This window comes from Sarcophilus harrisii, chromosome 2 (assembly GCF_902635505.1).
Source record: "Sarcophilus harrisii chromosome 2, mSarHar1.11, whole genome shotgun sequence".
NCBI lineage: Eukaryota > Metazoa > Chordata > Mammalia > Dasyuromorphia > Dasyuridae > Sarcophilus > Sarcophilus harrisii.
Genome location: NC_045427.1, coordinates 515,841,874 through 515,856,348, shown reverse-complemented (window position 1 = coordinate 515,856,348; position 14,475 = coordinate 515,841,874). Strand labels below are relative to the sequence as shown.

Below are 14,475 nucleotides of genomic sequence, written 5' to 3'. Positions count from 1 at the left end.
AAGTTAGGAGTGTGTATGTGTATGTAGAGAAGGAGTGTGTGTGTGTGTGTGTGTGTATAGACAGAAGGCACAGATATAAGTAGAATACAAAGGAATAATATCTAAAAAATAATAAAATTAAGGGATGAAAGAGGAATAAACTAGGAGAATGAGAAAAGGATAGGTGGATTGGCATAAATTATCTGCCATAAAAGAAGCAAGAAAAAGCTTTTACAGTGGAGGGGAAAAGGTAGTAGAGGGGAGGGAGGAGTGAGAGAGCCTTAACTCTCATCAGAATTGGCTCAAAAAGGAAATAACACACATACCCATTATAGTTATAGAAATCTGTCTTAACCTACTTAGGAAAGTAGCAGCAAAGGGGACATGTGAAGAGGGAAGGAAGATAAGAAGAGACCATATTGGGGGAGGGAATGGTCAAACAAAATATTTTTGAGAATGGACAAGGTAAAAGAAGGAGAACAGAATATACAGGATAAGGAAATGATAATTGTGAAAAGAATTTTGAAGCAAGTTTCTTGTGAAAACTTCATTTCTCATATATAAGAAATTGGATCAAATTTATTTAAAAAAAAAAAAAGGGGGACCACTCCCCAATTGATAAATGATCAAAAGATATGAAATTGCTCAAAAGATTGTAAATCATGCATATCCATATCCTTTGACCTGACAATACCACTCCTAGGCATAAATCCCATAAAAGATGTTAAAAAAAAAATGAAAAGGATCTATATAAAAATATTTATAGTAGCTCTTTTCTCTGGGCAAAAAATTGGAAATTGTGGAATGGCTGAATAAATTGTGGTGTATGATTATGATGGAATATTATTGTTCTATGGAAAATCATGAAAAACTTGGGAAAATCAACAATAACAAAACCTGGGAAGCCTGAGCAAAGAAGTAATAGCAATGTTGTGGGATGATCACTGTTAATTTATGGGATGATCAACTGTTAATGACTTTACTGTTCTCAGCAATACAGTGATTTCAAGACTGCACTGAAGGACTTATGATGAAAAATGCCAGAAAACTGACTGTGTCTGAATATAGACTAAAGGGTATTCAGTCTATATTTTGCATCAAATCTTTTCTTTATTTTTCTTAAGGGTTGTTTTCTTTTGCAACATAACTTTTATAGCAGTATATTGGTTTCTCAATGGGATGAGAGGGTGGGAAGGAAGGGAGAGAATCTAGAACTCTACAAATTTTAAAAACAAATGTAAAAATTATTTTACATGTAACTGTGAAAAACAAAAATGTTAAATAATAAAACCCTATTGAAAAAAAAAAGAAAATAATACAATGGTGAGGCAAACTGGTGGGGAGAGGATTATGAAGACAAAATTGATAAGGAAAACAATTTAGGACACAAAGAACTGATATTTTCAATCATCTTGTTACAGTGAATATGGAGGGAGTGGGAAGAGTTCACTATTGTTTCCATAAGAAAGTTTATAATTTAGTTGTGGAGGAAGAAATAGAGTATTTTTGCAGAATAAATATCAATTTATGCAAATTAAATGCAAACTGTGGCTAAATTTTAGAGTAAAAAGAGAAAGGGATAAATATCAAAACATGTACTTTTTTAAAAAAAAAATCTCTTTCATGAAAGTGAGAGATATTCTAAGGCCAAATGGTGACAGTAAGTTCAATAAATCACAGTGAACCAAAAGTAGAACAAGGTTCTTAGAAATTGAAAAGTAATGTTATTTCTATCATAAGAATGCTCAATTTTGGCCCATTTCTAAGCTCGATTACCTAAACCAAATAACCAGTAACATAAAAATTGTTTTGAAGATTAATACTTGTAAGGGACAAGCTAAAAAAGTTTTTTTTTTTTAAACAATACAAAACTCATTCCTCTCAAAAACACTAGAAAGCAAAAGAATTAAGTGGGACTTTTCTTAAGATGAGTAGTACTGTCTAAAATCAACAACAAGCATTATTTGTAAGAGGATAATAACCAGAGGTTAAGCAAAGATGTCCACCATCATCATTGTTATCTAATGTGATGTAATATAGCATAGGGCTTAATTATTTGTGGTAATGGGGATGAGGTTACATGGATAATTGAAACTTTTAGATTATCTAAAACTTCAAATTCAAAAGTAAAATTTCAGCCTTCACTCCTTGATGTACTGATTTGTACTCCCTTCTGCCTGTTCAAAAAGTTTAGTTGTTTTTCAGTCATGGCTGACTTTGTGACCCTGTTTGGAGTTTTCTTTGTAAATGTATGAGAGAGGCTTGCCATCTGCAGTTCATTTTATAGATGAAAAAACTAAGGCAAATAGGATGACGTGACTTGTCCAGGGTCACCCAGCTAGGAAGTATCTGAAGACAGATCTGTATTCATGAAGAGAGGCTTCCTGACTTTAGACCTAGCACTCTATCCACTGTGCCACTGCCCAGCTAGCTACCACCCAGGGTAAAGAATATAAAAAGTAGTAAGATGACCAAAGTACAGTTCATTAGAAGAAAGTGGAAAGTAAGTTGTTTGAAAAATCTGTAATAGCAAATGGTGTCAGAAACTTGTCACATGGCCAGCAAGGTGAGGGCAAAACATGTGTTTCCGGTCCTACTAAGTAAAACCTAAATAAATAAACCCCAAAAGAAGAATTAGGTTTAGAGGAAGCAGTCCCACTTCAGTTTCCCACTTCACGGAAAACACAGATCCTAACTAAACAGTCTTTATCAGTGTTTCACTCATCTTTAACATGCTCAGCTCACATTAGTCTCTTCACCCCAAGAGAATATAAACCAACCCATAGGCTTGTACAAAGAAGGAAATTTCAACCTGATAGAGGCCCCAGTTAATGCTTCCATGGTAATGTAGAGGTTGGGAAGGAGGGGACCCTAGAAGTTTGGGGTCCCAGACCAGTGTTGCAAGGTATCTCAAAAGAATTTGCAGGCTTGAACCCATCTTTTAGTTAAGGGGCAAAGTTTATTGAAAGTAATGGTAACACCATTACAAAGGGGAGTGAATTGTAAGGGAATTCAATAACGAATAAAGAAACAGAACCAGGGAGAGACATTTTATCCAGCATCTACCATAGATATGCTAATTCTATGGCTCAAGGATAGGGCTAGCGAGTCTGTGGCCCAAGGGTAGATCTAGGGAGTAGTCTCCAGATTGAGTGATAGTCTCCAAAATTTGATTATCACTGACCAGATATCAGTCACAATAAACTGAGAAATAGTCTATTCAGAATCAGACAGATTGGGCATGGGAGTTTCCTGAGGCAGACTCCAAAACCAAAAGACCCAGGATTTCCTGACTTAACTGGCAAAACAGAAGCCTCCCCCTAAAATTAGGGAAGCACAAAATCATATTACATCAGTAGGAAGTGGAGAGAAAGAGATATCGTATAATGTGAAATGGGAACTCATCACAATGAGTGTAATCTGTAGGGATTTGTTGATCTGTGGAACCTTCCATGCATGAATGAAAGAGAAAGAAGAGAACAAAGGGGAAAAAATTCATTTTAGAAAAGGTGCACAAAATGAAAAAAAGTTGATGAGATGAAAGATTTTATTTAATTAAAAGGAAAAAAGGGAAAGAATTATGAATTAAGGAAAAATGAAATGAATTAAGTAAAGCTTAATTTGATTGTAGGGATTTTGAGAGTAAAATGAAGAGAACTTATAAAGTGATTCTTGCCCAGGATAACACAACTAGTCAGTGTCTGAAGATATATTTGAATTCATGAAGAGGAGTCTAATTAACTCCAGACTTGGTATTCTATCCATTGTGCTTCCTACCTGCCCTTATTTTAAAGTAGATTAGGCAAAAATAACAAAGAGTTGAAACAAAAACAAAACTTCTAATTCATAGTGGAAGAAAATATGTCTAATTTATAACTTTAAATATGAATGAATTAAACTATTGGATCACAGTTCCTCACAAGCATGACAGTTGAAAAAACCCAGAGCAGAAAACTGCTCAGAATGTCAGAAAATGGAAAATAAAGCACAAATCAAAAGAATCCACAAATGCCCTCCTGGAACATAAAACAAAGCATGTGCTTCAAACTCCTGGGCATGCCTACCTGTAGTGGGTAAAATTTAAAATTATAATTACAGTAAACAAATTTGGAAAGCTTCCTGAAGAAAGACTTTCAAATATAAAGGAAATTTAAATACTACAGAGTCTATTAAAAAAAAAATCATATATATCTATATATATCCTGAAAAAGACTTTCTCCATCCAGATACAGCCTGAAATTATTTGCCCCATAAACCTAAACTGGATTATAAATGGAAAAAAAATATGAAATATTTGAAGCAATACTACAAAAGACTTTTGAGCAGATACTTGCAAATACCTGAACAACAGAAACACAAGAAAGGTAAAGAAATGCAATTATGAACAAAAACTCAAATGCTGAAATAATATTTTTATTTAAAAGGGGGAAAAAAAAGCCCTGGAAAATATTTCTCTGTTCTTCAAAAAAAGGAGAGACCTATAAGATATTCTTAGTAAAAAGAACACCTGATTTTAAAGATGAAAATGAAAATAAAGGTAATAGAAGTGATAGTAAAGCAACAGGCTTAAAGAATATTCTCCAGGGCTCTAGGAAGATATATTTTGTAATGGGAAGTGAGAGCCTCACAATGGGTTCAGTGGAAAGAGAATTATTTAAAAGATCTAAGAAATTGTTACTAGAAAAATAGAAGAAATGAAAGAAATAGAAAGGGAAGAGTAGAAGGTTTAGATTACCTTTTCCCCCTACTCTCAGTTATGTAGTTAAAGAATTATACAACTGTTTAAAGGAGGGAAAGAGAAAGTTAAGTAAAACTCTGAAGCTTAAAAAAAAATTGACAAATGAAATGTGGGCAAGGAAAATATGAAATTGAACAAATTTCTGGAGAAATTAGAGATGAAAGTGTTGTAGAATCTACTGAATATGACCACTAAAGAATACATTTCTTAGGAAGACAACATGAAAGTTTTATGAAACATAAACTGGCAAAACAGAAAAGGAGATGATTGAATATGTGTTAAAAATTGGACACCTAACAAAATAAACTTGTAATAAGCACAGATATCTTAGGAATTACAGGAGAAATAGATCAATGGGAGAGACTATAGAAATGAAAAAAAAAAATAATGCTGGTTCTTTAAAAAGAACTCTTAAGAAAAAAACCCTTTTGCCAAACATTAAAAAATTTAAAAAAAATTTGTTAAATTGTTAAAAAAAATTAAAAAACAAAACATTAAAAAAATACAATGAAATTATGAAAAAGCCCCTTATCAAAACCATCGGAACATCCTATGCCCAGTTATAGTCCAAGAAAACTGCAAACAAGAGATTGTATTGCTTTCAAATCTGCAAACTATCCAATTTAATAGACAAAGCACCAGATAGATATCTTGAACAATCCAGTCTTTTCTAAGAGAAATAAAACTAGCTATTAAGTAGAATAGTGGAGTAATCTTGATGAATGAATTTACAAGAGAAGTCTTTATAACTTTTTAAAGAATTAGTGCAATATTTGTACTTATAAGAAAAAAGTATAGGTTTAGAAGAATTGCTTTAATCTTTAAAAAAAAAAATGGAGAGCATAAGAGCTAGTTTGAAGCTTAACATTTCAAAAAGACAAAACAAAACCCATAACCAAGGTTTTGGCAACTGGTTCTATCACTTCTTGGGAAATAGAGAAACTTGAAATGGAACCAGCGTCAGGTTTTATATTCTTGGATGTTAGAATCCTTACAAAGTGTTGTCACTAGAATTGATAGAAACAATGCTTATGTTTACATCTTTGAGAGTTCACACATTAACTCACACATTAGTTCACAAGTTTGGGAGATTTGAGGATTCAGTATGAGATTCACAAGTTTACAGCTCCCACAATCCCACTCTCTCAGAGGAGGAGTCAACCTTTGGGTTCACACCTCTAAGAGATCATATATAGCAGAGGGCTGAAGGCTGAAGCTTCAAGAGCTCTTGGAACCAAGGAAGGAGATAGGCTTCTAAGAAAACTAACTGGGCTATTTTGGAAGAGACAATAAAGGACTGTACTTAAATCCCTGGCTGCATTTGAGGTGATTATTGATTTGAACTGAATCTAAGGCTGCTTCCAGAAGCTTCCCCAAGAAACCTGCTCCCAGAGAACCATTATATTTTAGAAAAGAACACCACCACACTTGGACTCAAAGATAACTGTAGAGAATGACTGTGGTCTTAAAATTAAAAGATGCTTCCTCCTTTGAAGGGAAACTGGCATATGTGGACAGCATACTAAAAAGACATCACCTTGCTGACAAAGAGCTGTACTTTTTTCAGTAGCAATGTATGGCTTTCCTAGGACTATAAGGAAGCTGAGTACAACAGAATTGCTCTTTTTGAATTATGATGCTGGAAAAGATTTAGACATTCCTCGTAAGGAGAGTAAGTCACTGCATGTTTAAAGAAATCAACCCCAACTGTTCCCTATAAAGTCACATCCTGAAGCTGCAGCTTAAATATGTTGACTACATAATAAAAAGATAGGGCAAGATTGAAGGGGAAAAAAAAGGGGGGGGGAAGGGGTATAGGAAAGGATATGATAATAAGGGCTTGAGGTCTGTTATGTGCCATGGGGTCACAAAAAGTCATGCATGATTGAATGTCTGTTAACTACCAATCTGTCTGAAACCAAGAGCAAGTACATGCAGTGGGAATATTAAAAACTTTCCCAATAAACAAGAGTAAAGCAAGAGTATCCTCCATACAGTTCAAGAAATTCTAATAATAGGACAAGAAAAAGAGCTTAAAACTTGACATAAAGAGAAGAAAGAAGACTGTCCTTATTTGTGGATATAGAAAAATTCTAGGAAATCAATGAAGAAACAAATTGAGATTATTAATAGCCAAGCTATGGTTCACAAAATAAACCCACAAAAATCAAGCAGTTTTTCTAAATAACAGCAGCAAGATTCATGAGACAATAATAAAAAAGGGAAATCCCATTCAGAAGAACTTCAAAATACATAAAATATTTGGCAATTATTCTACTAAAGCAGTTCTTACATATATTCAGTTAGAGGAATATTTAGTACTCATAGCTGGGCTGTTCCACATAATAAAAATGATAGTACTGCCCAAGTTACCTTAACAAATTTAATATACTAATTAAATTAAGGGGTATAAGGATATATATTTTGTAGGGGGCAGATAATCTTGCTGACTATTCCATTACTAAGGAGATTAAATTGTTCTGACCTGATATGCCAACTGTAGGGATGCAGACCCTCTAAGACAATACTGAGATCCTGAAGAAAAAAGGCTTCATGCCAGCTAAATAGATTTTAGTATTCATGGGGGGGGGGGGAATTTATTCACAGGATCATGTCTTCCATGACAGGTAAAGGTAGATTGCCACATTAACAGGTTAGATATTACATAGAAAACAAAGAAAGAAGGCATAGTGCCAAGGATGGCCCAGGGTCATGTGCAAAATTTCCTATCAGAGTTTCTATTGTTTGCATCTTTTATGGAATAACTGGTCATATTCTTACTCTGACTAACGTTGTACAAGCGCATATGTTATGGAACTTTGGAAAATAACAATTCATTTGGAGGAACAAAAGATTTATACCAAGGGAGATAATGACCTTAAACTATTATAGAACAGCAGTCATCTAAACCATTTGATATTTAATATTAAAACAAACAGAAGAATAGCTTAGTTGAAACTAGAATGTAGTAAACAAGTGAAATCAGGTAATGGAATGGTAATTTAGTGTTTCCTACAAATAACATAGAAAAGAACTTACTATTTGTTGACAACTGTAGAGAAAAGTAGAAAGCCATCTGACAGAAATTTACCTCAGCCTGATAGCTTATACCACATTCCATGTTAAATTCTAAATATATGACATCTGACAATAAAAATTATACAATAAGAAAAGCCATTTTTCACATCCATGAATAGGAAATGAGTTTTTAACCAAGGGGCAAAATAGAAAGTTTAGATAAAATTGAAAAGCTTTTTGACAAAATTTATGCCTCTAGAATTACAAGGGAACATTAACTCAAAAAAATTTTTTATCAAATTTCTCAGAAGAAAAAACGAGGACAAATCAGAACAACTCAGGGGTTGCACTTAATAACCAGTAAATTGTCAAACAGCACAAAAGATGGAAATAGTCAAATGCTGGCATGGTTTTGGAGAGATAGACATACTGATACATTTGTTGATAGAACTGTGAATTAGTATGACCACTTTGGAGTGTTTGGAATTAAGCAAATAAAATAACTAAAATGCTTTTTTACTTTTTAAAAGTATTACATAATTTGGTTATAAATTAGCTGTAATTAGTGATATTTTGAGAACTGTGACGAAAGACAGGTATTAAATACCTACTAAATACTTAGTGTTATGCTCTTCTGTACAGTGAATCATACACATACACACACACTCTCCCTCTCTCCTCTCTCTCTTTGAGACCCTGTCTCTTTTTTTGTAGCATTTGTAATATGCATTAGAATAAGCACTGCAAAGGGAAAGGGGGAGAGGGGGAATTGTGTGGTACAAGCCCAGGTACCTAAAAATTTTGAGAAATTAAGACAATGAAGAAGGAAGATTTAAAAGCTTGCCTCAGGCCACATAGGTAATCTAAACTTTGGTCTCGTCTTCAAATCATTCCTTGTTTTGACCCCTCACATTCTTTCTCTTTTCTTCCATGCCTAATAGACTAGTGACAAAGTAGAGAAAGTGACTACAAGTTATAGTCAAATTCTATTTGACTTTGTGCAAATCTCTTAACTTTTCGAAGTATCAGTTTCTTAAGGTATAAAGTTAGACTAGATTGAAGAGCTTTTGAAGGGCCTTCTAGCTTTACCTTTTTTGTTCTTGTTGCTGTTATTTGGACACATAGCCAACTTTGCTCTTATTGTCTCTGCCTAAAATGTCTTCCTTCCCTCAAACCCTGTAAACTCTTGCCTGGTTAAACATACTATAATTCCAAAATATATAGTGTCTTTGCTCACAAATAACATCTCCTCTTAGAGACTTCTTACTATCTCTCAGCATGTATTTCAGTGAGTATTGTGGCAAGATAAAGGTATTAATTTTGATTTTAATAAATTTTAAATCATTGATTTATCTTTGAATCCCAACTGAAAAGGAAAATTTTTTTACCTTTGTAAGCCTTATTTTCCTCATCTATAAAACGAGGTGTTTGAACTTGATCTCTAAAATTTTTGAATTCTGTGATCTTCTACTATATCAGGGACTCTTCTATTTATCAAGTACCTAACTGTGTCATGTGCATAGAAGGTGCTTATGAAATAGTGAATGAATATAATTAGTTAGGAAAGGCTTAATGGAAGAGAGAGTGATGGGATGAAAGCTGATGTCAGTCAGTGTCTGTTCATCAAGTTCTTACTGTGTTAGAAGTTGTATTCTAGACAGTGATTAGCTATAGAAGGGGGAGAGAGATGAGTATCATAGATGGTAAAGATAGTGTTTTTTTATATATATATTTGTTTATTTTCTTGTTTGTCCATCTCTGTATTTATTAATGTGTTTATTTCTCCTTTGCAAAGTAAACCAGGAGATATGGTTCCCAGATCTGTACCCCAATTCTGCAACTTAACAGATTTATGTACCATTGGCAAAGCATATACTCTCAGCCTCAATTTTATTTTATTTTTTTTTTTGCTTCTCTCCCTTTTTTTATATATATATATATATATATTTAATAGCCTTTTATTTATAGGTTATATGCATGGGTAACTTTACAGCGTTAACAATTGCCAAACCTCTTGTTCCAATTTTTCACCTCTTACCCCCCCACCCCCTCCCCCAGATGGCAGGATGACCAGTAGATGTTAAATACATTAAAATATAAATTAGATACACAATAAGTATACATGACCAAACTGTTATTTTGCTGTATAAAAAGAATCAGACTTAAAGATAGTGTTTTTAAAAGCACAGATGCTATGAGTATGAAATAGCTTTAAATGAACTTCAGAATAAGATGAAATAACTAAGAGTAGAAGGTTCATATTTGAAGATAGAGGGGAGTAAGTTTGGAGGTTATGCCAAAATGTGGCTCTTTTTAGCAGTGAAATGATTCAGGCCAATTCCGATAGACTTGTGATTAAGAGAGCCATCCGCATGTAGAAAAGGGACTATGGGAACTGAATGTGGATTACAATATAGTTTCCCTTTTTGATCTTATTTTTCTTGTGCAGCATGATAAAGAAGAATTGTACATGTTTAACATATATTGGATTACTTGCTGTCTAGGGGAGGGAAGGGAGAAAATTTTGGAGCACAAGGTTTTTGTAAGGATGAAGTTGAAAATTAGCTTTGCATATATTTTGAAAATAAAAAAAACTATTTTTCAAAAAATTAAAAGAAAACAATGACAAATAAAAAGCTTGTGACATTCAAAAAATAAAAATAAATAAAGGACCAGAGAAGGATCAAGTAATGTAGTTAGAGACATTGGTTTATGATGAAGAGAATAAGGCAAGGAGGCATTGAAGGTGTCAGTTCAATAAGCATTTATTAACTGCCTTTAAGTATGGGATTAAGTATGAAGCTCTGTGGGATTCTGTGTGGAAGATTTGGGGATATAACAACAAGTGTTTCATTTTTGACTTATGTTCTATTGGGAAGAGTAACATGTACACAAATAAGTAAATGCCAAATATTCAGAAAACAAATACAAATAATGTTTTAGAAGGGAAAGGACTAACAGCTAAGTCAATCAGGCAGGGCCCCTTAGAGGTGATCCCGGAGCTGAGCCTGGAAGGGAGCTATGGGTGCTAAGAGGAAGATGAGGAAGGGAAGTACATTATAGGGGAACTATGCAAAAACACAGGTTTAAGAAATGAATGTACTATGAGAGCAATATTTGTCAGCTGGTTTGGCTAAAACATTCATTCACGGTCAAAATTTAGGAAATATCTATTTGACTCTGTGAAGGATGGGTTAGAGAGGAAAGGAACCATATATAGGAAAACTACTTAGGAGGCTATTGTAATAATTTAGGCACAAGGTAATGAGGGTGATTATGATGAATAAAAAGAAGATAAATGGATATCAGAGATCTTGTGAAGGTAGAATAGACAAAACCAGGCAGCTGATTAGATATGAGAAGGGAGAGGAAAGAGTTAAGTGTGATTCCTATGCTACAATATAGGGTACCTGGAAAGACACAGTGGTGTCCTTAACATTAAAAAGGAAACAATGAGTTCTGTATTAGACATGTTGATTTTGAAATATCTTTTGGACTTCAATGTCTTTTTTTTTCAGCATAGTTTTCATGTTTGAAAAGCTTGTAAGTGAGAAAATGTATCATCCTATTTCTATTTAATAAATTGATTATAAAAATTCATTAGGAAACTTCTTTAAAATCATGGAATGAAATTCTGTTGGCCACTTAATGGTGCATGATTTGCCTGTGAGTTGCCTAATCCTTTCAAAAACAGAAAAGAAGCTGAAGTTACTGACATTGAAAAAGGAGATAGACTTAAATGTATGCAAAGCTGTGGAAATAGTGAAGAAATTTACTTAACTGTATTGCCAAAAGCTCCTCTGATAGTCAGCACATCCTTGAAAGAAAGATTTGAATTATTAAAGCTTCCTTTGGTTTATTAAGTTGAACGTCTGCTGAGAAGATTACAGGAGAAGAAATAAACATGTAGATTTTCATGGACCAAATTTAAATTGACCTTAGTGAACTACTGCTGCAATTGTCTACAAATAAATGGTTTCAATGAAAGCAAACGTATGGTACCAGACATAGATCATATATTTTTCAAATATGTTTCTTGAGAAAATAAACATGCATTCTTAGAGGTAATTTTTGTTAGAAAATTAAAGCACAACCCGAGGGAAAAAATTAGCAAAGACAAATTCTATTCCTAACAGATGTTTCTTTTTTCATTTTATATTAAGGAACAAACATAAAATGGTATTAAATTGTTGAATTTACTAATGCACTATAAAAATCCTTAACTAACTTAAAATAGATGACAAAATAAAAATTGATTTGTTTTTACATAGAATTTATTTATTAATATTTATGTTATATGCAAATAAATACATGATAATATTGATTTTCATATGGAAAAAAATACTTTCATTTAGGACTTATTTTTAATATTAAACACATCCTAGAAGCTCTATGACTGTAATCTACTTTGACTCACTATATGTATATAAATGTATGAATTTTTAAAACTCATTGAAAACTCTAAGCTGCATATTAAATCAGTAGAGACAATGTGAATTAAATCCAGTAGAGAAATATGTAGAATTGGATTAAAATCTGAAATATTCTGTGTTCAGATATGTTGACTTTCCTCTTCTTATCTTCCTTATTTAAATAAAGTTAATCAAATTTTCCCCAATAATAAATATAGGAATCAATTATTATATTTTAAGTCATTTTCAAAGTATTCCTTTATGCAACTTGAAGGAGAGTTAATAACTTTTACCTCATTCCCTGAAATTCTTTACTGATTTTAAATTGTAATTCTTCAGAAATGCTTTTAATGAAAGCTTTGGTGCCACTAAGCACACATAGGGATTTACTCTTCAATTATATGGGATTGTGGTAGATAGCAGATTATATTTCTTTGCAGTTGATGCATTGCCTTAGAGGAACTGATATTTATGCTATTGATCCTCCAGTAATTTTGCATATCAAGAATAGAGTAGAGATATTTGTCATTTACTCTGTCTTAAAAGCAGACAGAATTTAAATAAGAGGATTTTTTTTTGCAAACTATAAAATGCAAATTATAGGTCTTTTGGAAAAACTTTGATGACCTAAATGCTTTTCTTTTTTTTTTTTTTCCCCCTTACTTTAGGTACTTGGCAAGGGACAGAAGATTTGATTCAGATACATTTTGAAAGTTTGAAACCAGAGATGCACTAGAATTTAGAGTGTTTCATTTGGTTAAGGTAAAATTATTTAATAAAATTTTACATGTCATACTGCGTATTTTCAACTTTATATTTGCTTATTTTGGAGACATAGTTTAATGTTTTGGCTTATCTTGGCATTTGCTGGTTTTAACTTGTAATAATTTTAGGAGTCTCCTCACTGTTTAAATGATGTTCTGTTCGACAACTTTCACCTTCAAAAGGCCGTAAGACACGATATCAAATGTGTCATCTTTATGTATCAACAGAATTAATGTTATGTGATTATATAAAAAATGATACAAATATGAGGTCTGCTTTTCATTTATGGTCTATCACACATGAACTCATACATATGAATAGCTTTGCATATCAGAAAGAGGATTGATAGCATCCAGGAGTAAATGATGTTTCATTTTTGAGCCAGAGAATTAGTTTTCTGAAATATTGGAAAGTGAATTATTTCAGGTTATTAAAAATTATCTTCATAATTACATGAGGACTAAGTTCTTAAAACTTTTCAAACTAAAATTGTAGATGGATTTGTTGCTTTTTTAATCCTTTTTATGTGTGATTTTTTTTCCCCTATGTTATAGGTGAGTAATTTGTTTATTGCATAATAATGAGGCTTTTTAAACATTTGTCATGATAGCTTTAAAGGTTGAGAAAATGAGATTTTTTTTTTAAAGGAGATCACTGTAATGCAAAGTCTTTTGAAGTGGTTTTATTATTGGATAATATGTGTTTTAGTCCTTGAAGTTTAAATTGAATAATTTTTGTGTTTGTGGTAAATGTTTAATACAACTTTAGAGAATCATATTAGGGAAGAAATTAAAATTATAAGCCAGAAAATATTGTACCAAATCTTCAGACTCAAAAATCTGGTGGCTGAAGTCTATTTTATAGCCAAGTTACATAGGATATTTAAAAGGAGTATTCTTTTAAAAACATGATCTACATTTTTAGACCTGATTTAAATGCTTTTTGCTAACTACCAAAAAATATTAATAAAACATTTAATATAGACTTTCCTGAAATTTGATTCAAATGAAGACTCCATTTGATTAAGAAAACAGCCTCTTTTATCTTTAGCATAGGAAATAACTTGAGGCGTAACATATAGGATTTCCTAATTGTCATGTGTGTTGTATTCCTTTATTTGCTTTCACATAAAGTCCATTTAAAGTGTCCTTTCTTTGATTTAAGAAGGGGAAACTTAAACATATTCAAGAAAAATAAACTAGTGTGCTTTCTAGAATGGAATATCAAGCTAGGAACCAGATTAATTATATTGGGAACAGTAAGAAAGAGGATTTAAAAAAATTGATTTTAAAGAGCTCTGTTTCATTACCCCTTATATTTCAGTGTTCCTCATTTATAATTTTTATATCTGAATTCTTTAGTATAGTGATTAAAGTTTATATCATTGTAAGGTTTAATTTAACATTTCAAAAACAGGCATAGTAGTGTTATTGACCCTTTACAAATAATAAACTGACATTTTAATTAAATAGTTTTGCAAAAGATTTAAGAAAGATTAATTAAAAGACCTTTTGAGAGGAGTTTTATGCAAGATGATTAGGCTAAAGCAGGAACAATGATTTG

The 14,475-nt window shown here is 32.4% G+C and overlaps 1 protein-coding gene across 3 annotated transcripts in view; it reads left to right on the top strand.

Moving 5' to 3' along the window:
• GLCE (glucuronic acid epimerase) overlaps positions 1–14,475 on the top strand; it is a 136,320-nt gene that overhangs the window by 33,777 nt on the left and 88,068 nt on the right. For all 3 annotated transcript variants that reach the window (XM_003755686.4, XM_023498328.2, XM_031955311.1), the window contains exon 2: positions 12,816–12,909. The gene's annotated coding sequence lies outside the window, so the exon portion shown is untranslated. The remainder of the gene's footprint in view (positions 1–12,815; positions 12,910–14,475) is intronic.